A 23,602-nucleotide genomic window follows, 5' to 3' on the forward strand; every position below is an offset into this window, starting at 1 on the left:
TTGTCTTTTAAAGTCATTGTAACACCTTTAGTACGTTGCACATGGGCCATGGGATGGCAGGTTGAAGAAGTGAAATATTTCCTGGCTACTTTTTACCATCGCAGATAGAATATACTAAATACGTGACTGAACTGGTGTAATTAATTTTATTAGAACTCATCTGGGGTGCTCCAAACCATCCACTCAGGGCTTCACCGCGCATGAGTAATGCACCCATCCCAGGTGCACGCCAGTGAAACCCTTTGTGCCGCATCGCTGCAGCCAGCATCACCTCTGAAAACACCTCGTAAACTTCCGTGGGCCTATTCAAGACAAAAAGACTGACCAAAACGTAATGTGTTGTCATTTATAATCCTGCCACAGCTGCTGACCCACGTCGGGTAAGTCTGGGCTGTGCCCATTCCTGTTGTGCAACTGGCAGAAAATCATGGATCCTCACCAAATAGCACTCAGCAAAACTTGGGATTTCTTTAATGGTAATAAACACTAACTTTACTCAGCTCTCACTGAAGTTTGCTACCCCTCGGAGATGAACTGAGAAAAAAAAAGGTAAAATCAAGTAAGTTAGAAAAGGGCACATTTAAAAATGCGTTTTAAAAATGAAGCAGTGCCATGTAGCTCTCCTCGACCGAACCGTGCTGGGCTCCCGACAGCATCGGCCTTGGGGAAGAGAGCCGCATTCCTTCCCCGAGCACCTGTGGCCTGGCAGTGTGCAGTAACTGGGGATTTTCGCCCCTCCCTGTGAGGCAGGGCTGGCAGCCCTGTCCTGCCGTGGGACGGAGCAGCTCCTCGGCCGTGCAGGACCCTCTGGTTCCTGCGCTGCGCAGGGAGCCCTTCGCCGCCAGCCCCTCCCGGCCTCAGCTCGTCCTCCTGCTGCGCCGCTGAGCCCGCGCTCGTAAATTAACAAATTGCAAATACAACATTAAATAATGGCAAGTGCATACTAACAAACAAACAAATAAATATTTCCAGCGCTTTATTAATAGAATTTTGACAGCTTCATTAGGTTGGTGAAATTTCAAGATACTTAATGAAATAATTCTTCATCCCTTGGCTTGCGATATAAATTCTAATGAAATGCGCAATTCCAATTCATCACCAACAAACTGTGATGCTCTGCTCAGAAGGCACTATCATACTGCCAAGGTTTTTATTTCCATGACATTATGATCTTAACAATTTTGTTCTAAGAGTTAGAATGGTAGAGCCTAATAAGTTAAACAGCAGAATAAAAGATCCCTCTAGAAGGAAAAAAGTATATGTTTAGGTGGAAGAGACTTCAGAACAGATTATGGGTTGTTTTATATTCTAAATATGACACATTAATATCTACTCATTTAATACTATAATTTTTTTAAAGTTCCTTTCACTGAAAGATGATCTTTATTTCTCTGAAAATTGCCTAGCGGAATCCCCACTTGTGCAAATGATAAGTGACTGCCGCATACCAAGAACTAAATGCTCCAGAGCTCAGTGGAGCTGCCCTTAAATGAACAAAGTAAATGGAAAAAAATTAAGTAGAATTAATATTATTAAAGATAATAATATAAATTATTAGTAGTATGCTATTAAGGTCAGATTAATCCCACTACAATTCAATTGGAATAATACATGCAATTTATGCAATCACAAATGTTTTAACATTTAAATTACCTTTTTGGCATTCTGGAAACCTGTATTTTACATTCCAGAGCAAGGCAAACAGCTCCCCGCGCCAAGCCCAGGGACCCCGGCCCTGCTCTCCTCCCGGAGGGGGCCGGGGGGAGCCCCCCAAAGCCGGGTCAGGCCGGGGAGCAGGGCCAGCAGCACCCGAGCAGCACCGAGTGGCTCTCTGCCCCCTCTAGGGGCTACATTACGAATCGAGGTCTGAAATTCAGCTGCAGCCTCTCATCCAGAGCTGGTCCTTTGTCTTCGGACGCTGAGATTTGCGCCCCTGGGCTCCGGGTCTGGGGTACCCAAGGGACGTGGGTGCTCCTGCCTCTGCAGCGCCACAGGCGATTCCTTCAGAAATCATAACGACTCGTTATAAACCTGTATGTGTGGCTCAGTCCACAGGAGGACATGCAGCGTGTCTGCAGGGATCACACCGTCCCGTGGCTGGGAAGCTCCAGTCTCAGCATCTCCAGTGTTTGTACTGGGGGCCCCAGCCAGGGATATTTAAGAGACGTGTAGATGTGGCCCTTATGGGCACGGTTTAGTGGTGGGCTTGGCACTGTTAGGTTTATGGTTGGACTCTATGATCTTGAGGGTCTTTTCCAACCTAAATGATTCTGTGATTGTATGAAAAAGGCACAACTCCAAAATGTGAGAGTCAGATTGGTTTGCTCAAGTGGGGACTAGTGCACCTCAGCATTCACTAAAAAGTGAGGCCCCTGTTGCATACCATAGTTGATGTCTTTGGGGAGGCACCAAAAGCTCAAGGGTCCCAAAGCTGCTGATTTGTAAACCTCCCTCCAAGCAGAGGGTCCGTCTGGCACAGGAGACCTGTCCCCAGAGCTCTGAGGTTTGCGCCATTGCCGCCAGCTCCACCTGCCGCGAGTGGAGCTGAAACCAGCTCTGAAACCCTTTGGATTCATTTGGATTATCCAGAGAGCTGAACAGCTTGGCAAAACCCGGCAACTTTCTATTTTAGTAAATATGACTGATTTCTGAAGCGGTTGTCTCTCCTGCTTTTCCACTTGCTGGTGAGCCTAGAAGCTCTTTGAGACAGGGACCGTCTTATTTGATGTTTGTGCAAAGGCTGGCAAGGAAGCCCTGTTCAAGGGGGCTCTTCTGATACTGTAGAAATACAAACAATAAATAAGACAGTAGCAAAATTTATCTCAAAAGGAGTTTTGTGTCTGTCTGTGTGTGCAGGTTCCACCTTCGCTCCACTCGTTTTGCAGCAGGGCAATTGTACAATCACCACAGGGGGACAGTGACATGGTCGTAGGCTTAGAGATCAAATCCCATTCCAACTCTTTTGCAATCTCCTCACCATTACAAACACCTGTAAGGACCCTGTACCCCATCACTGACCCAATGTCTGACCATAGTGCTGGGGCACTGGAGCTGGAGCTTGGGGACGAGGCCAGTGTCCATGGCTGTAGTAGCCTGGAGGTCAGTACAGGGTGGAAAACCTGAGTACAAGCTCAGGTAAGCGCTGGGGCATGGGCACAGTGCTGGTGGTGACACGGCTCTGTGTGTCGCTGGGCGTGGGACCCATCCTGCTACTCGCAGACAAACCCTCCATTTCATCTCTGTGAGCTGTGTTGGAGACCTACACCGATCCTGTTCTCTACCTCATTGCTTCTTGCACGGACAAATATATCAGAGACTGCACGGGGTTCAGCTATTTTAATAATGGCGGTTATACAAATAATCTTGGGTTTAGATTGAAAATATTCATAATTTTGTCTGCTTTTTACAAAATGTTCTGCAACAGCAGGCCGTAAGCCAGCAGCTGTCTCTAGATAAAATCTATACAAAGAGAGGGCAATTTGCCATAATTTTTAAAGACATGGGTTTTAAATACTGTAAGTACAATAAGCTCAGGAAAAGCGAAATCTGTGGTGTGGTTCACAGCCGTGACCGAAGGGTGGGAAACACCATATTTCAGAGTCCAGGCAACATGCAACGTACCATTTGCCCTCAGAGGAAAAAGTCTTTGTAGACTCTCTAAATTTAAGCTTCCTCCAATGCCGCAAGGAGCTTATGAGCTGCTTGACCACGATAATGGCACTGACATTTTTGGATCTTCTCTGTGTTACTGTTATTAACTTTATGATCTAATTTTATCATTTTTATCATCTTTTTCAAGCAGTTGGTATATACCACAATTAGGGTTCTTCTTCTTGTTGATAATAACAGCTGCTATTATCTGTAACTCATCAGCTAGATTTTTCTTTAATGCATTTGGCTTCCCTTATCAATTTTCTACCACTCAGAAATGTTAAATTATCTTGATTACTAGTTTTTCTTTTTTTCTCTCTCCATTCTTTATATGCTGTTTCTTTTTCTAATTGCTGCTTTTATTTTTACCTAGAAAGACCTCAAAATCAAACACCATTCTTTTAAAATTATAGTGGAAATATAACTTTTTAGCCAGGTTGTGAACTCTTAGTGAGAACTTTTCATCTTTCACTCATTTACTTATGTGTTTGTTTTTCTTCCCAGTGAGTTTCACTCATCTCTTTATTCAGCTTCACAGCTCCAGGGAAAAGCACCAGGTATATATTACTGGTTGGGACTGTCTTTTATTATCCCATAATTAATGTAATCAGGTCATGATCACCGGTCTCTAGGCAACCACCGATTTCTAGTTCAGTGATCAATTCATCTTTATCCATCATAATAAGATCTAAAATAGAATTACCTCACGTTAGGTGCCATCCTTTTTGTGTTAGAAAATTATCATATATAATTTTTAGAGATGCCACTGATGTTTTATTACTGCCTGCAGGAGGTCTCCGGCATTCATCTCCCACAAAAATGTCCCGCAGAAAAGGGCGAGTTTTCTTGTAGTACCCTACAGACAGGTGCTCCCGGCACGGGGTGTGATGGCCTGTACCAGCCCGCAGGCAGCCTCTTCCCACAATGTTAGTTAACACATTGCACCATGCGCATGTTACCACTTATCAAAATAGCGAGAATTGCGACTTCTTCTCATTTAAGGTCAGATAAGATACCACAAATGGTTCTTCTCTTTATATTCCTTCTTATCTTGCTTCAGTATGCTCATGATGCCCTGAATTTCTTCTTATGAAGAAGATCGTCCAACCCTTCATAGGACCTTCCAACTTATCCATCCTCGTTGTGCAATGCCAGGCAAGCACAAGTCTGCAGGCATGAATGGAAGAGCTTTGAAATTGTGTCTCCACCAGAATAATGGAGGGAATCCCATCCTGCCCACCTGTAATGTGTTAAGTTATAAGGATATTTTGAAATATTTTTGATCAGTTAGGGTAATTCAAAATTTTGAGAAGTGTAATGAAAATGAGCAATTTAATAAATCATTCTTCTTGAATACAACTGTCTTTTAAATCAACATTGTTATTGTATTTCTGTCCATTACTATTTCCTCTTGGTTGGTTTCAGACTGAAAGAAGACTGACAGCCTTTAGTCTTTGAAGCTGAAATTGCATCTTATATCTGCATGGATCTTGGGAAAGTTGCCCCGTTCCTGTTTGGCATATTTAAATGGCACTGTAAGTAGATAAAATAGATAAATAAATCTGAAATAGCAATACTCAGTTTCACAGAGAGTCCTTTATTATCAGCAGAACCAGGGTGGGAATAGAGCTGGTATCTCCTGCAGACTTGAAGGCTAGGGTAAGTCTGTTGAAGCTTTCTGTCCTAATGTGGACAGGGACACAGGTAATCCCAGGAGGCGAGGAGCAGCTGAGCTCATCTGGGCTCTCCAGCTTCCAGCTGGGTCCTCCCAAGGCCGCTGGAAACTAACATGCAGAGCATCTGTCCTGGATGTCCAAAGAGTTGACATGAACACGTCACCCATTGCCGCTCATGACAAATATTGCACCGTGCCTTGGCAGCCCTGTGGCAGGGCACGTGGGGTCACCCGCTCCACTGCTGGTAGACGTCATGGAGGGTCCTGTGTCCCTTCCAGGGGCAGAGTAAGACGTGGGTCTCTGCCCTCGAGCATTGCTCTGTCTCAGTGTCCCACTGTCAAATGGAAATACCAGAAATCAGCTTCTTGTGTGGGACTCTGCAAGGAAATATTTCAAGACTGTGTCAGACTGCCTGAGAGGAGGGACAGAAAGATAGCTAGATGAAAAATAATTAGAATAATTATGTGAACATCAATAACTGTCTGAAACAGCAATCAATTAACCTGGAGACATTTCAAAATGAGATCTATACTGACTGGCGACTGAGGTCCAAATGATGACTTAAAATTTGCCCTGGATAACCTTAAATTGCCCTTCACTCCAGGTCAACCACCGTCAGCAGCCAACTCTGAATCACCAACATCCCCGGCTTCAGAGGTGGCCAACTCTGGGAAGAACAGGGCTTCTTCTTGTTCAGGGCTGTCCGAGGTCTGTCATTGCAGTGAAGGGACTGGAGATACACCTATAAAGAAATCAAGAGACATATGGAGAGAAGCACATCTTTCAGGATGAGGACTTGCCTTCTTGTTCAACAGAAGAAATCCTGGAAGGAAATTTTAGGGCATTTGGATTTGTAGACCCTAAACAGGCTCAACCTGAATCATGTCTACCACAAAACAGAGTTGGTTTTAGGGGCTCCTGGAGGCAGATCACCTCTCCCAGAGCCCTGGTAAATCAGCTGTTTTATTTTTGGACTCCAGCGTGTTTCTAGGAAGGGCTGAATAAGACTGAGGCTGTTTTCTCAGATTAAATAAAAAAAAAAGATTTCACAAGTGTGACCTCCTGTGGACTGACTACATCAGAACTGCAAAACCAGCCTTTAAAGTATTCAGCACACCCTTTTCTAGAGCCTCTGCTGTATACCCTACTGGGCATCAAAAGCAGTAAAAAATGGAAGAAGCCCAACAGTTGACCTAAGACAGGGGCTATGTTGAGACATTCCTTTTGCTGCTACCAATTCTTAGCCCACTGTCCGCAGTCGCTCGGGTTTTTTCATCTGGGTGAAGGGGAGGGTCATCTTCAGGTTCAGCAGCAGACACAACTCACAACACATCTATGTTGTCTGTGACCAACCCTCTGCTTCAGGTCCCACCTCGTGTAACACAGTCCCATCTGAGCCCTCCATACCCTCCCTTGAGCTCTGCCTTGTTTCCCTGGCAGGTGTAGCGATCCGTGCCCATACTTTGTGCTAAGTTTGTAAAGTGCTTTAGGATCCAGTGACAGGTGTTGAATATTTAAAGCAGGGATGAAGGAAAAATGAGCAGGTAGCTGCCAGCTGCTTTGCTTGCAGCTGATCGCTCTCCCCTCGAGGAGCCCGGATAGTCCTCACTCCCTTTTCACATGAAGCTGGGATTTTTATTTTTTAATTTTACTTCTTTGCAAAGAAAACACGGGGATGGACAGAAAGGAATGTTGCAAAGAGCATATTTTCTCCTTTTAATCCAGAATCCTAAATAAAATTAATAGATTTAACCCAATTTTTTTTCATATTGATAGTCTCCGGCTAGTCCCTTATTGTTTCCTCAGGGCTTGAATTATGGTGCAATAATTCACGCTGAGTTGCATGGATGGCACTCAGCTTTCAGCCTTGTGCCTGACAATGCTCCAGGCATGAATTATTGTACTATAATTCTTACCTTGTCATATCTTATTGCCGGAACATCCCCTAAATGACAAAGCTGGATTCATTAAGTAGAAATTCAGTCAAAACTTGGGAAAGGCAGTTGATGGCAGGAAGGACCATGTACTTAAGACTTTCATCTATGTCATTTCAGTCTAGAAAGGAAAAGCCCCAAACAATTAATGTAGAGGAAGAGGTTTATACATCTGTGTTTCATTGCCTATGTGTGTAACTGTCTTGGGTGGAACTTCTCCAAGTAAGGAGAGAGAAGTTTTCCAAGCTAGGTGCCTGTTTGTGGTCCAGATGTATTGACCAGCTGCTCCACAAAAGGCTTTTCAGCTGTCTAGGTTCCCATGGAGACCAAATAGTCCGTTTCACGGGGACATCAGCACCATTTGCATGTAAAAGATGCTCACAAGGTGGTCAAAAGTCAGTAAACACCCTCAGGGGCACAAGCACAGTGCAGGGCCCTGCGTAGTCTCTTCTGCACACACTCCCCCCCATCATGCCAACCGTAAGTCCCTGCTGCCGGCAGACATTTGACGTGTCTCCCTGTCTGCCAGGGCTCGGCCACAAGACAAGCCACACAAGCCATGAGCACCATGTCCCATGGCGGGAGGGAGGCCTCGGGATGAGACCATGCCGAAAGCAAAGGTGCAGCTTTGCCGTCACTGTGCGCCGAGCACCCCTCCTGCAGCCCACCTCCGTGCCACCGCCGGGCTGGACTGGGGCGGCTGGCTGGCGTCACACACCCTCCCCTTGGAGGGCACAAACACAGCTCCTGCCTTCTTGGTGAGCCGCGTGTCCTTGGGAAGGTGCAAGCCTGGTCCAGGGAGCAGATTGCTTTTTGGCAGCCTCAACTCATAGAAAGGCACCCCTTAAGTTAAAAAAACACCTCGGGGGAGAACTGGGTATTTTGACAGATAGCAGTAGGCGGCTGGAAAATCAGCAGGGACTGGAAGAGCTCTTGAGGAGGTGGATCCCAGCAAGTCTCACCCTGGGCTGTGCACGGTGAGCCAGCCCGTGGCAGACGGTGTAGACATCTTTCTGTGCAGAGTGTGCTAAATGCAGTCACTTACAGAAGCAACATCTTGCTGGTGTTTGGGGTAGTCGAGAGGAATCCCTGCCAAACATCTAGGTGCTTAAAACAGCACCAGGCATCTGCTGTGAGTCAGATAATTCACACCCTTCGTGCCCACTGCAGTTTAAGACATTTCAGTCGAAATATTGCTTTCTGCTGAGCCAACTCATGCAGGAAGCAGCTTGTGCTCAGATGGTGTGTGTCGTCCCACCCCCCCGCCACTCCTCCAGCTCTCCCAGCCCTCCTTGCTAGGTACGAGTTCATTTTCTAATGGTTGAAGTGGCAAAAAACGTGGCCGCTGCCCCAGCTACTTGTTCCTGCCCATCAACCAGCCCTGCTAGGCACAGGGGCAGCGGGAGCACTCCCAAATCCACTGCAGGCAAGGAGACTTAACACATTTCTTTCTGCTATCAGCATGGCAGTGGAAGGGACAAACAGGGAGTGACAAGTGGCTGGAGGTGACAGGATCCTCACTTGGAGGAGCTCCGTGTCTTCTGCAGAAAGAGAGCACATACTGCTCAAGAGGTCTGGTAACAACAGCCAGTGCTTGAAATTCAGCACTAGACTTCAGAGTGGACTTTGTAATGCTGTGGTGGATGCCCACGCTGCAGAGCTCTGGGCCTGTGGCTGGCAGGAGCGCGCTGACTGAAAGCTGGGATGCCTCATTCAATGGCAATATGAAAGAGCCATACACCTTGTACTTAACTACCTTCCTCAGGACTGCAGACAGGCACCTTGGCGGGACAGGCTCCAGACTCTGCTGAGACCTGAATCTCACATGGATTCATCTTAAAACCAGAGGAGCAGTGACAGTGCCCGCCCGCTGGCCTCAAGCTCGAGAGGTAAAACAGAGTACGCAGCATGGGTCAAAATCCAGCAGCTTCCCCCGGTTCATCTGTCAGGACGTTTACGCTGCCCTGTGTTAAAAGAGCAGCTGGAGAAAGTGCAGGACAGCCTGTCCCAGCTGGCATCCTGGTGCAGTGCACCAGTAGGGAGGTATTTGAACAAGTGCATCACAAACAGAAAATATTGCAAAACTAACTCTACCCGAGGAGACCACTTTTGACTAGCACATGGTCATCAGTGCAGATGTAAGCAAAATGTCTTACGCAGTGGGGAATGGCTCACCTCAGAATGTCTCAGCCCGGTGATGACACCCTGGACCACAGTGAACCTCTGAGCCAGCTCCCCGTTGACTGTTAACGCAGCAGAAGGCAACAAGCTCAGATGGAGGCACGTCTCAGAGAAGTTAGAGACCCCGCCAGCTAGCACACATGTGTAGCCAGCTGGCAGAGGCAACAGCACAGAGCCCTGAAAAGGTGAAGACAGCTGGGGAAGCCCAGGCACCATGTCACCCTGGGAAGTCTGGCAGTGATTGTACTAGCACATGAATTCAGTTCAATGCTTTCCTGGTGGATGTAAGCACCTCCAAAGCATCTGCTGCAAAAGTGCAGTAGTGTTTACTGACAACTGGAAATAAACATGTATTACCATTAGTTATCCATTAATTAGTTGACTAATAACTAGTTAAGTCAGCTTGTTGTTTAGTGGTTGAGTCTTCCCTGTCATCCTGAATTACTACAACAATAACCATTACTATACATGCTCCTGCACAGCGTCACTGGTCACAGCGTCATCTAGAAGGGAGTATAGCACAGCCTGCAACTACCTTGCTGCTTCTTTCACACCCCGCTGAAAACCTGGTCCTGCCAAGAATGGTGGCAAAATACCATAAACTGTCATGAAACCGAACAGTAGCTTATATGTCAAGTCCAGGAATCTTCTAGGACAATCTTGGGGCAAACCTTCACACCACCTTGCACCAAGAGGGAGCCCAGCTGTGAGGTGTGGTGGAGACAGGCAGCAAAGAGCTTGGAGCAGGTGAAACAAACCCAGCCAAACAACCCTTACAGCAGCACGCAGCCAGCTAATTTTTCTGACCACAGGAGCACTTTAGCCTGTTAAAATCCCCTCCGGGATATTCTATGGGCCTGTCACTGCAAGAAAACAGGCTCTTTCCTCCAAGATTGTTGACGTAGCTTATTACTGAATACTCATCTGTTTGCAGATGTTCTATATTTTCCTGACATGAAGTTTCTTAACATCCCTTTTAAATTGTCTTTATGCTCACAATGTTGATGCATAATCTCTTTTTTCCTTGAGAAGTTACTGTAAGTGCCTCGTGCAATGATGAGATGAAAGCCTTCTTTGTGTTCCTGCCAATCCAGTTTGTATGCCTCTGTTTGTCACCTGCAGATAAAAGCTCAGGGATGTTGTTTAGAGTTAGTCTATGAAGTAGAGACTCAATTGGAGGCAAGGACAGGAGGAAAATATTAGCAAAGCAACTACCTAATTCTTGACAATCCCAGCACCAGCCATTGTGAAGCTTTGCCCAAACAAGAATCCCTACCTAAAGCCTCTTAGGGTGGCTTACGTGAGTACATTACACTTCAAAGAGGGAATACACAAGGCCAGTTCCTGCAGCTCAGCTGATGAGTGGTAACTCATTAAGCTGCAGTAATTTGGCGGGCCTGTGTTTACTTATATCTCAGCTGGAGCGTGACGTTTTGTGAACCTTTTTTTCCAGAGCACATACCAAAAAGTTTTGAACTGTGTCAAGCTGATGAAACCCTGTCATATAGTCCATTGTGTGGCTTAAAAATGACATCTTTAAATGATGAAAGTCTGCCTGTAGATCCTTTCATTAAATATGGGACGAAGTTTCCTTTGTTTACTTTTAGTTTACTTTGTTTACTTTTAGAAACTGGTTTAAGCTAAAGCAAAATCATACCTTTTTGGGACAGACACAAAGATGAGCTAGACACCGCCGTGTAGGCACACCAATGTTAGTTTACGTCCTGAGTCTCTCATGTTGTGATTGGGGACAGCTGAAGCGTTGTCCCCTTGGTGGGTCCTCTGAATCCCCCTCCACCTCCACACACCACAGCACCCTTTCCATCATCATCTGCCTGCATTTCCTTGCCAGGAAACCCCATAACTGCTCCCCTGTAGACCAGGACAGTCCCTCAGTACCTTCTGTAGCAACCTCTCCTGATGGGGAGATCAGGGATTGTAACATCCTACTGATGGGGTGGCTGATAAACCTCCAATGAAGAAGGTGGTGTCTGTAAGAACAAACCATTTGAAGAGGGACGACACCACAGGAAGATTGCTTTTCCAAAAGTCTTGCAATCTCGTGGCCACACAGACAAGACCATCGCTCTCTCCAGAAGGTAAATGTTCAAAAAGCCAGTGGAAGTCACTGCTGTGTTCAGCCATTTGCCAGAAAGTCATATCTAGAGGCTTTCAATCTACTCTCTCCCCGTGGCACACTGTATGTTCGCCAACCTTTTAAACTGTTCTGTAAGAGACTCTGCCCAAACAAACTAGAGGTATTTTCTCTCTGTCTGGAGAGCGGTGAAGTGTTACACCAACAAGTTGTGCCGCTCAGTACGAGCAGATGTGTAGAGTGGAACAGCTGGCAGGGAGCAGTCAGCATCCTCACGGTGTGTGTTCTGGTGGGGTTATGCTGAACTGTTGCTAGCGCGGTCCTGTGGCACATTCGTGGATGGAGAGCACCAAGCGTTGTAGGGGCACATTTTCTGGTTCAATTCCATTTGACAGGACACCACTTTGTGTGCTCTGAGTCCACTCTCCAGGTGAGCCAAGTATTTTACTTTGGTTGCAATGATTTGGGATTTATCAAAAATTGAGCTGACTCACAGTGTGTCCAGACTTTCTGTATTAGTCTGTGCCTGTGGGGAATATGAGGTACTAGAGAGATTTTTAGTTTAGTAGAGAAGTGCCGGAAAAGAACCAACACCAACAGCTGAAATCAGTTACATTTGCATTGGAAACCGGCACAAATTTTAGCAATGAGGGCAATTAATCATTGGAATAAACTGTTTAAGAAGAGAGAGACTGAGCTTTCTCTTTCTTGGTCCTTTTTGCTCAGGTCTGGCTCATTTCTGGAGATGTTAGTGCAACAACTCATGGGTCCCAGCCCAATGGAAACAGGGTGAAACTGGGATGTACAGGAGGTGAGACAGAAGCTCCGTTCTGGTTTTGATTCCAGTGCTGAGCACATCTTCCTTTCCCAGTAGAAGATCTCATTCAGGCCAAGGGATTGCCAGCCAGATTGATCCCACCTGAGAGGGTGCTCCCATGGCTCCCACGTAGCCAGGGCATAATAGTGCGGTGGGACAGTGTGGCAACGTCCATGTTGCCTCTGGTTTCACACATTTGTGCTGTAGGTGGAACCTCCACTCAGATCTCCCAGCTGTCTGACTCACACCAAGAATCAGCTTTTAGTTTGGACTATCAAAGACAAACCTTGTGCCAGGGACACTGTTGTGCCTTGTCAGGCTGTAGTCGTTGGGTGTGGTTTAAATGACGTGCTTATGGGGCATAAGAGGGGTGAGGGGTTTTGCAGGGCTTCATACAAAACACTGAGGTTTTGCGTTGGCCTGGTTAGAGTGGGAAAAGTTTTGAAGTCTTGAAGTCTTCCTTCATTTCCCACTCAGATCTAATTGTGTTAGCAAAATGCCAACAGCATTCTGGAGGCAGTGAGAGAATAGCATTATTTAATAACCACTGAAGAACAGAACAGAAAACGTGGAGGAAGAGGGTTTTTATCTTTAACCACGAAGAAAAATGCTGCTCCCCATGACTTTAGCACAGATTATTAACATAGAATAAAACTTCCCTTCAGAGAAGCACATTCTTGAAGAAGGCTTGACATTGGCTTGACAGTCCCTACTGCAGTAAGCCTCAAGGAGAACACCTGGGTTTTGGGAGATACCTGGAATATGAGACTGCTGTTGCTGAGAAAACACATGGGAAAAGCACGCAAAGAGCAAGAAGATGAGAACGACTCCCCATAAGATCTCCCAGCTCCTCCCTGTCCTGGTCTGGTGATCAAGACAGATGATGTACAACGAGACTTTTACTGGTGTGTCTTCAAATAGTCATTTACCACTGGAGACTTGTCTGAACCTCTCCCTGCTTTCTTCCCTCCAACATCTGAGAAGGGACTGGGATTATTGTATTTTTATCCGGTTTGCTGGGAGAATGCTTACTTACATCCAGGTGGAACAACCAGTCCTTTAAAACATAAGGAATATATAGAGTTAAGTAGGTATGTCTGTACATGATGCCATAACTGTAGAAACTATGGAACTGGAAGGAAAGTGCTCCACCTGGGCCTGACAAGGTTTCTTTATCTGTTTGACAGTTTCATCTTTTCTTTTCCTGATTTATCCCATTCGTGGCCAACAAACAGCATCAGAATGCTCAGCCCCATGTTTCTTCTTCCTCCTCCTCTACACCTCTGCCCCTTTGCTGTCCTTCTCCCGTGGGCACCCCCAGCTGCAGTGGGTTAGGCAGAATGCAGACTTTCAGGATTTTAGAGCTGCTTGCATTGTATGAAGGATGTAGTTTTATTTTTTTTTCCAATGTAGGAAAATAGTATGCTTTTCCCCTTCTCTCCTAATGCAAATGTAGCCAAACTGATTTCCCTCCAACTTTCCATAAAACAGATTCATTCCAAGAGGAGAATTTTGGGAAAAGGTACAAGTTTGTGAAGACAGAGTGTTCTCATGGAGGCTGAAATAGTTACTTTAGCTAGAACACTTGTGGCCATGGCCTATGAAAGACAGGGATTAAAATTAGGGCAGGGAATATCTCTGAATAGGGTCACAGAAGAAAGAGGATGGTGATCAAGTGAGGGGATTTACGAGGCAGATCAGCACCTTGTAATGCAGCAAGAGGTAAAGATCTCAGCAGCGCAGCAGCAAGCAGGCAGACGCGTGTGGGCTGAAGAGTAAGAGCAGCAAGTCTCCCAGCAGAGTTTCTAGCTGGGTGCTTTTCCAGGCCTGTTCTTGAGTCCATTGCAAGCCCGAGTGGTACATCTGTGCGTTACACTGCCCAGTCGGGGCTTCACTGTGGGGAGCAATATGTGGTGTCTCTGCATCCACAAAGCAGACAGGACTTCTGCAATAAAGAACACAAGTAAAATGATAATTTAAGTTCGATGTAAACACAGGCTGAAGTTTGCTCCAGGTGGTAGAATGGATAATGCTCACAGTGTGGCTGATACTTGTTCTGGATCTTCTAACAAGGTTCTAACATTTTTATCTTCTCTGAGCTGCTTTATGCAGCAAAGTCAATAAAGCACCATTGCAAATCCATTTAAACAAAGGTGCAGGAGCAGATAACTCTGAACTCCCAACTACTTAAAATAGCTGCCACATCTGTAGCAAAGAACAGAGACTGAGTTATTCAGCTCATCTTTGTCAACTAATGAAACAGCCTCCATATGGAAATGTGCTTTTTGCATACATTTTTGCTGAGAACTAGTTGAGATTAATATAGGCCAACTCTCATTTCAGTTTTCTTTTGAATGATTACCCCAAAGATTTGTTTATTTACAATTGTCTGAGCATCTGAATATAGTCACTCAATTGATATCGCTGCAAGCTAGCTGGAGGTGGACTCTGCATTGGCAGACCTGTGAAAAGGAGTGAGGAGAGCAGTGGGCTGGAGCACCGAGAGGATGAGATACCCAGGCTGTGAGGAAGCCCTAACTGGGCAAGCAGGAGGTGGTAGAGTTCCCAAACCTCTACCTAAGAGCAGCAGAACATCTTTGGGGGTGGCAGGAAGGCGCCTGATTTCTGCTGATTTAGCCCCAATGTTCACACGGCAGGAGAGGCTGTGGGGTCGATTGTGGAGTGGTATTGGCTGGGCACCATCCTCCCATCTCCTTTCCTGCTAGGAACCGAGAGCTAGCCAGGACCTCAGCCCTGCCGTGAGGAGCAGGCAGCAGCTCGGGACGCTGCTTGAGGCCCCCCTGCCTGCTCGGCCAGGCGTTGGCCAGAGCGAGCGTGGAAACGCCGGGGGTGCGTGCGGGCAGGAGGCTGCCCTGCAGTGGCGCCCGCTGGGCGAGGGAGCAGAGCGGACTCTCCACAGTGCCATTGCGTGGGCAGGTCCACAAGCCTTTTTGCAGATAACCTTTTACATGGGACTTCCCAATGTGTGTTGGGATTTTCCAGTGGGGTGGGGTTTGCTTCTGCTGCTAAATTGTTCCCCCAAGGCAGAACGTGCAAATGAAACCCTGGAGATTTAAAGCTGTCAGATGTTCAGCTTCTCTCTTGGAGTGAACAGTATGCTCTGACCAACCCGGCCAAAAGCAGGAGTGCTGTCAGGAGACCTGGTGTATACCTCCAGACCAGCTACAACCCCTCAGTGCCTTGAATCTAGGCAGGCTGAGGTTGTGCCCACACTGCTTTTGGGAGCCCTCCTTGAGTCTGAGGTCAAGTTCCCTGTGCCATACTGTCCACGGGCAAGGAGCTTAACAATAAGCTTGCAGGGTCAGCTGGGAGCAGGCGAGAGGACAGCAGTCAGCCAAGATGGGGTTTAGCCCCAGTCTTGGGCTCTGAGCTGGTGTAGGCATGGGTTGAGCATTTGGCTCCTCTTTCAGGCTAGTCCCAGGGGGTGTACACAGCCGCAGCCCACGAGCAAGGTCCTTCCCTGGGAGTTTGGACTTGGCACTGGGCTGGGAGGTGCAAACCCTCCTGCGAGACAAAAAGTCTTTATTCGGGCCTTGCTGGAGATACCAATGCGGGGATGTTTCCAGTGGGTGGCTTAGGTGTTTCTGGTTTGCATTTCGTGATAATGCTCTCCCTGACCATCTAATGAGCAATAAAAAAAATCCTTGCTAAAAGTACAGTGAGCATCACCAGCTCTGATTCTGTTCAGTGCTGCAATAGTGGTATTGAAATCTGGGGTGGTACGCCGGCACGGAGCCGGGGTGATGCGGCACACAGTCTGCCCCATCCCCTGCAGTTGCCATGGGTGGTGTCACGTCACCCCTCAAGGTGCCCAAAAACAGAAACCAGGCGACGAACTGGGTCTGATGGTGCGCCCGAAGGCTGCAATTCCTAGCAACGCCAGTCACACCGGGAGCAGCAAGAACCAGCTGCTGTCACCAGAAGAATTGATGCTGAGATTTTGACCCTTACAGCAGAAACGTGGTCCCAGATCAATGCGGTGCAGTATTTAACAGACCTGACAGCAGGTTCCTCTGTGCGAAGCCCCGACAGCTCATGGGTGGCCGTGGGAGGGACGCGGCTGCTCTGGCTCACAAGCATTGGGTAAGAGCTCCGAGCAGCGCTCAGGTGCAGAGCAAATGTGCTCTGAAACTGCCAAAACACTTTCAATGTATTTCGTTTTAATACTTCTCATTTTTTGAGTATTGATACTTTGGCTTTTTATTCAGTCTATGCTCTGCTTCATAAGGTGTATTTCATGAATGAATACTACATTGCAACTTGTATAAAATAAACCTGTAGATGAATAGTAAAAAGGAGAAAAAAGAAAATTGAAGAAACTAATTAAGAAAATTAAGAAAATTCTTTTTACTTTTAGGAGTAAAAAGCAAATTAAAAAAACCTTGCCAATAAGATGAAAAAAAGTTGTGTGGTAATTATTACTAGTGAATTTGAACAGAAAAATCAGTTATGATTTTCTTCAAGTATTTCAACAAATTAAACCCCAAATATCTATTGAAAATTATGCAGCTCTATGACACTTTCGGATCTTGATGAATGTGCTTTTTAGGACACAAATTTCAGTCAGTGCTAACATTAACAAGAGAAGCCATCAGTCTGGGTAAGGGTACTTTTCAGGGAAGCACCTTTGCTAGCCTAAACGCGGGGAATTCCAGGCTCTGCACATGCAGGGAGGTGTGGTTTCACTGGTGGTACCTGCAGAGATCCTCACAGTGTTCCTCAGATGCTCAGAAGAGCCAGGAAGAGAGGAACGTTCAACTACTTGAGCCCTCTATGAGCTGGTCTGGTAGACAGTGCAGAGAAGCCGGTGCACCTCTTGTGACTGCAGCTGTTGCAAAATATGCAATCCCTATAGCAAAGTGGTTGAAGAGACCAGAAAAGCTGCTCCACTGGGCTGAGACCAGTGTGCTGACCACGACCATGTGCTGCTGCTTGGCTCGGATCCCCGCTTGATACACATGAAAGCTGTCACTAAGATGCCATCAGAAGAGACTGCGGGGAAAGGTTCAACCTAAAGCAGGTGATGCGTAAATGCCAGTCAGAGAACCTGGCACGCAGGAGCTGATAGCATCTGGCAGAGATAGGGATGGTATAGGAGGCCCTGCTGTGGGGCAGAAGCAGGGTCAGCGTGATTTGCTTCTGCTGCTGCACATGCTCAGGGCGTGTGGGCCTGGAAACACAGTGCGGACCCTTATGGGGCGAAGTCCAATTCAGCCACCCCTGGAAACCAGACCCGCTGACAGTCTGGTGGAGCCTGCCGGCAGCCAGGGCTCCTCACTGCCTCGATGGGGCGGCCAGCACGTTCAGGGGCAGGCAAACAGCTGCGTCTCCACCGTGCCCTCCCACGAGGCTGTGCAGAGCAGCGCTGCAGGGACATCCCATACCGGCCAGGACTTTCTGCTTGGCTTAGTATGACAGATGACTGTGATGCCAAGCAAAAGTTGTAAAGCGCAGCCAGCCCAGCTCCAGGTACTCAGGTCTGGTCAGCTGGGATCCTTTAGAGGCCACTTCGGGCACCCTGATCTCCATCCACACCTTGGCATACCCTAGCCCGTCCGTGAACTGAAATCACAGCAGAATGACCAGTTTCTACACTTTCCCTTGCCAAACTTGTCTCATCTGTGTGGGGTGCAGTTCACTGAGCTCATTGAGATGTGCCATGTCCCCGTCCTCTCTTTGCCACATGAACAGGCTGCTGAGTACGGCGTGTGCTGGAGAAGAGAGGAGACTCACCAGGCGAGAAAGGATGTTGCCTGAAGTGTCCCCATCTCTGCAAAGGCTCTGGGATGGAAAGAAGAAGCAGCGTGCTCCATTTCATGGCACGGTACCGAGATGGCTCTGGCTCAGCTGTGCTGCTGGTAGAGTGACACACTGGAGCACAGGGGATGCCTTCTCATCTTGGTGGGGACAAAACCAGGATTCCCTGCAGAACTAGAGGGTATCCTCACAGTCACAAAACCATAAGGCATGAACCTTGATAATGTGGCTTCCACACGCTGTGAGCCTTCTGTGAAGGGATGAACTTGCTTGCAATTTTCTGTGCGTTTTACTGTGCCGGGCAGTTCCCACCCTGTCTGAAGGGGCAAAAGCCAAAGCATTTTTCTCTGCTGCAAGCAGGCAAATAAAGACAGAAGCATGAAATGTGAAAGATTTTGACTGGAAAGTTCTGCCGGTCTAAATAAAACTGTTTTTTAAGGTTCATGCCTTATCATCTGGATTTGCGGCTGGCAATAACAGAAGCTACTGCCAACCAGCCGATGCTCTGCAGATCTACCCAGGTGGGCCTTCTGCATCTCCTGTTTGTATTTCATCAAGGGAGGCTCAGTGCACCATATCAGTCCCTTGCCCATCAGATAAGAGTGTAAGGTACTCAGCTAATGCAAATGTATAGTAAATCAATAACATGCCACTACTAATACACTTTAATTAAAGCACAACAGACTGCAGCTCCTCTGCAATTACAAGGAAGGGGAATTGGCTGATTTGGCATCATGAAAAGGCAGCTCATAGATTTGAGGATAAAAGAAAACCTGTCCTAGAAGTGGACTGGTGAGTGGGAGGGATCTGAGCAAGGAACAGTGGAGTTCAAAGGGAGAAGGCAGGGTCTGGAAAACAACAGCACGAGCTCCGCTGCCATCGCCCATGTGGAGAATAGAAATATGCTGTGGGCCGATGGGGCGGGAGAAGAACATTGGGGAAAGCAGTGCCCGTGGAAGGCAGATGAAACGGATGGTGACTCACAGCTGCTGGAGCTGAGACCCTGAATGACTTCCCAGAATCTCTCTTCACAAAGGGAATTTCAGTAAAACAAGTACAAATGATGAGCGAGGCGCTCACAAGACAAAACCGAAGGGAAGCCAGGAGCTAAAGGGATCCGTTGGAAAATGTGGACCAAGGCTCACCACCCGCGCAGGGCTCTGCATCCTGCTGGGGGTGAGGGCAGGGCCGTGCCATATGGGCAGCATCACCCGGCGTGCTGGCACCCAGGGCTTCTGCAGGCCAGGAGATCCCTGGTGAGTTGGTGGCTCCTTTCAGTTCCCACCAGCTCTGCCCTCGAAGCCTGCCGTCGAGCCTGTCACTGCTGGGAACAGCCGCATTTTCTAGAGCAAAGTGAGGTTTCCATATGGCTGCACGGTCCCAGAAGCGAGTGCCTCAGGGGTGAGCTGCTCGTGTTTGTACTTTAATCCAGCCCTCCTGGAGACTTCATAGCATATAACATTTTGCTTAGATATGTTAATTGAAATTTAATTGAAACTGGTTGTCTGGGAGCTCTCAGAGGGCTTAAGGGCTGGAGAAATGACAATCAGCCAAGGAGAGCGCTGCTTTGCAAGGCAACAGTCGGGGCTCATTAGGGCCTGGGCTTGGTCTTAAAAGAGTTATCAATTCTCTGAAAGCGAGCACGGCAAGAATATTTGTGGATTATGCTTCATCTGGAAGAGAAACAAGCATGAATGGACAGCGACATGATATGAAAGGGCCTAGAGAGGTAGAGAGAGAGGGTTTGTCTTGATATTTTCTTAGTGCTTTGGAGGGAACTATGTGAGAGCAACGTTCTCTCTGGGTGAGAAACCAGGAGTCAGAGTTGTGGAAAGGTCCGAAAGCATGGGGAGAGCTGATGGGAGGGTGAAGATGGGTTTGCAGAGTGATACGGTTGCAGAAAAGGCTGGAACAATTCGGAAATGCATCCCAAAGAGCCAGAAGAGAGCAGCGACCATCCATCTAGGGAGTCAGCTCCACCAGAAATATCCTACCGGCTGGGAATTTTTGGGATCTTATACTGATCCAGACTGGCAACATTGGAACCATCAGATCTGAAGCCTACGAGAAGCTTTCTGTGGTTCTCCACAGGCTGTCACTTCAGACTTGGAGGTGATACGTCTCACCATGCAGCCCTGGCATCTTCCCTTCCCTTCTGTGGGACTCGCTTCTCAGCACGTATCAGACCTTTGTAGGTCCCCAGGAGATAACAGCTGGCTAAATGCACAGGGAAGGCTACCTGGTATGGATATGCTATTCCTGACGTGTTTGAATGAAGTACCCTTGTCCCTGGATGCTTGCATAAATGATACATGGTATTACACCCCTGCATGACATTTGAAGTAAATAACTAAAGCAGTTATGGAGCAGGATTACCCTGAAATTTGTTTCCATCCTATTATTATGATTTCGTTGTCTATGGGCATTAACTCCACAATATAATAAGCAAAGCCTCTGAAATACCTTCGTGAGAATTAGGGTTCTATAAATTAACTGATTACTGATAGAGCTTAATTATAAATTAGGTCTTATTATCAGAAGCTTCTGAACAACACTGAATGAATTAAAGCTGTAGGAGCAGAAATATTCCAGTTAACCATGTGAACTCTGATAAACGTCTGAAGAGAGACTGCTCTGCACAGCTCCCTGTCCGAGCCCAGGCATCGTGTGAACTTTTACAAGAACAGACAGGACTATACCCTGAGACAGCTCCCCTGCACCCATGAGTCTGGTACCTTCAGCTACAAACTCCTTTCTCTGCTGTGTGCCCAGGGAACGAGGTGATCCCTTCCCTAGGGGTGAGACCATTTCTCACCTGCCTGCAGTAACACCCAGCTGGCCCGTTGCTGAGAGCAAAGGCGATCAAGGGAGGAAGCGTGGGGATGCAGTGAATCGGAGGGCTCAGAAACAGCTTTCCTCTTGCTTTCCTTGGAAAAAATCCTAATTCTCACAAGCCACTTGCTAACCCTTGTCCTGCAAATCCTCGCTATGACCTTGGTGGCACTGTGAACACAAACACAGGGGGCTGTAGAACGGGAGTTGAAAAGATCTGTTCAGTGGTTTCATCTCAGCCTAACACTTTTTTTCTTACTGGAAAAGCAGCATTACTCTGCCTGCTTCCAGCTGACCTCTGTCAATAAACTGCTTCATTTTTCAGGAAATGCTCTATCTTGAAAACACGTCAAAATATTCTAAGCTTTTCTTGGTAAAACTAGTAAAACTGGCTGCTCTAAAGACGTTGGAATGCATGCCCTGTCATAATCTCCTTTACAACGTTTCCCACGTGCCTGTATAGGTGTGTATGGGAAACAGAGAGAGAACTGGGACGGTGGCATCGAACAAATGAGGAGGATCAGCACCAGGCCCCCGGGTTCAGGGTGCAAGGGGAACATTGCTGCAGGGCAACCATCCTGGAAGGGCAGGTTGGCGACAGCCCTGCCAGCAGCAGGGACCTCTGTGGCCTGGCTCTGATAGTGCACACTAAAAGGTTTTTTGGCATAAGTGTTGAAATACGTGGCTTCAGGACCAGTGTCTTCTTTCTTGTTTTTTTTCCAACTCTGATATCCTTGGGTTTTGAAGCCAGAACTGTGTCTCTCTTGATTCTCCTTTGCTGGTGGACCTGTTCTGCTATTGTGCTTGTATTATTACTGTATTAGAGTTATATTTAACTTTATATTTAACCTTTCCTTCTTGGGAGATTTCTCTCTGTTGATGGGGATTGGGAAATTTAGGAATGGAGAATATGAACTGGAAGAATCTTAAGCATGTGTCCCTCAGTACAAGGGCTGTACCCTGTTCACGACTGTCCTGCTTATTAATGTTTTCCTTCCCATCTGGAAATCAGTTTGGTTTCTTGCCTGTCCTACCCAAACACCAGTTCTCTGGGGGCTTGAGTCCTTCTAGATTACAGACAGCCTCTGATGGCCAATGCACCTGTTCTTGTACTACCATGGACTCATAGTTCAAAGAGCTCCTCCTCTCCCTCCCTGTTGTCCCCCAGGTAGGTTTACAAACAGTAAACTTTTGTTGCTAGCCTGCTCAGACCCAGGTTTCTGGCTCATTCCTGTAAGAACAGCTCCCATTCCCTGGCAGCTGTGAGTGCAGGTTCTTGAACATGAGCAAAGAGAACTCATAGTCCAGTTCAACAAACTACAGCCCAATAGCTGGATCTGACACCATTCAAGCCCTTATTTTCTGTGACCTTCTCTCCTGTTCCTCATTCCCTGTTCATGAATTTTAAGCAATCTCCACTACCCTGAGTGCTGGCCTCACTGTAGCAGGAGGGTGAAGGTGGTTCATGCCCCATCCCATCCCATTCTATCTCAACCCCAAGCAGCACCCAGGGTCTGTGTATTCTCTTTTACAGATAGATACCGGAGCTCACTGTAGCACATTCAGGGACATATTTCTGAAGAAACCCATGCTGCAGTGCTCTTCTGAACTGGATCTGCATCTGCAAATCCTCCAGTTCAGCTCATTCCAACCCTAATTATTAGCAGAGCAATTCAGGACGGTGCTTAAGAAGTTTAGCTTTTCTTAGATGTATGATTCAAAAGATATTCTCATCATTGAAGATATTCTCGTCATTGGACTGAAAAATCTGCTGAAAGGCAGGGATTCATGGCCTTCAGGCCATAACAGACTACCACAGCTGCTGGTCAGACCTTCTGATTAACAGAGGCCAGAGACTCTTGCCTATAACTTTTCATTCAAACCCATAACTTCTCTTTCACACCTCTGAAAAGATGGCAAGGCTTGATTTAAGGCCTCCAAGTGATGAAAAATCCACTGTGTCCCCAGGCATGCTATTTCCATGATCAGTTACCTCACTATTAAAAACTGCACTTTATTTCTGGCCTGAACATGTCTCCTTTAGTTTCTAGATGTTAGCTGTCAGTCTGCCTTTTCCTGCTCCGTCCAAGACTCATCCACCGTTCGAGCTCCTCTCCCCATGGAAGAACTTGAAATCTATTAGTTACGTCTTTAGGACTGATAAAAAAGGTTGAGTGGTTATTTTTAATTATAATACTATTTTCCAGCCTTTGAATCATTCTCATTCCCTCTCACCTGTCCAACATGTCAACAACTTTTTGATAGAGGAGCACCCCAATGGGATATGATTTCCAGTTGTGGTCTCACCAGTTGCAGGTGGGTGACCATGTTGCAAGACCTGTATCTCTCGGAAGAGTCCACTTTTCTCACTCTGGAGTGGTGGTTTCCTAAAAGAACGGACATTCTAACTATGAGTGAAGGTAGACTCATACATCTGAGAGAATCTAAACTTCTTAAGCACTGTCCTGAATTGTGCTGCAGTCATGCACCTGAGCAGCAATCCCAGTGGGCATCCTGCAAAATGTGTCGGTCTCCTTCTAGGAAACAGGTAATAAGTGTGAACCAGACTCTTCTCAATGTATTTTGTGCTCACCTGGACAGCTTTGTTGCCTAGAGAAGGCAGTCGCCTGCCTGTGGG

This window comes from Phalacrocorax aristotelis, chromosome 17 (assembly GCF_949628215.1).
Source record: "Phalacrocorax aristotelis chromosome 17, bGulAri2.1, whole genome shotgun sequence".
Classification (NCBI taxonomy): domain Eukaryota; kingdom Metazoa; phylum Chordata; class Aves; order Suliformes; family Phalacrocoracidae; genus Phalacrocorax; species Phalacrocorax aristotelis.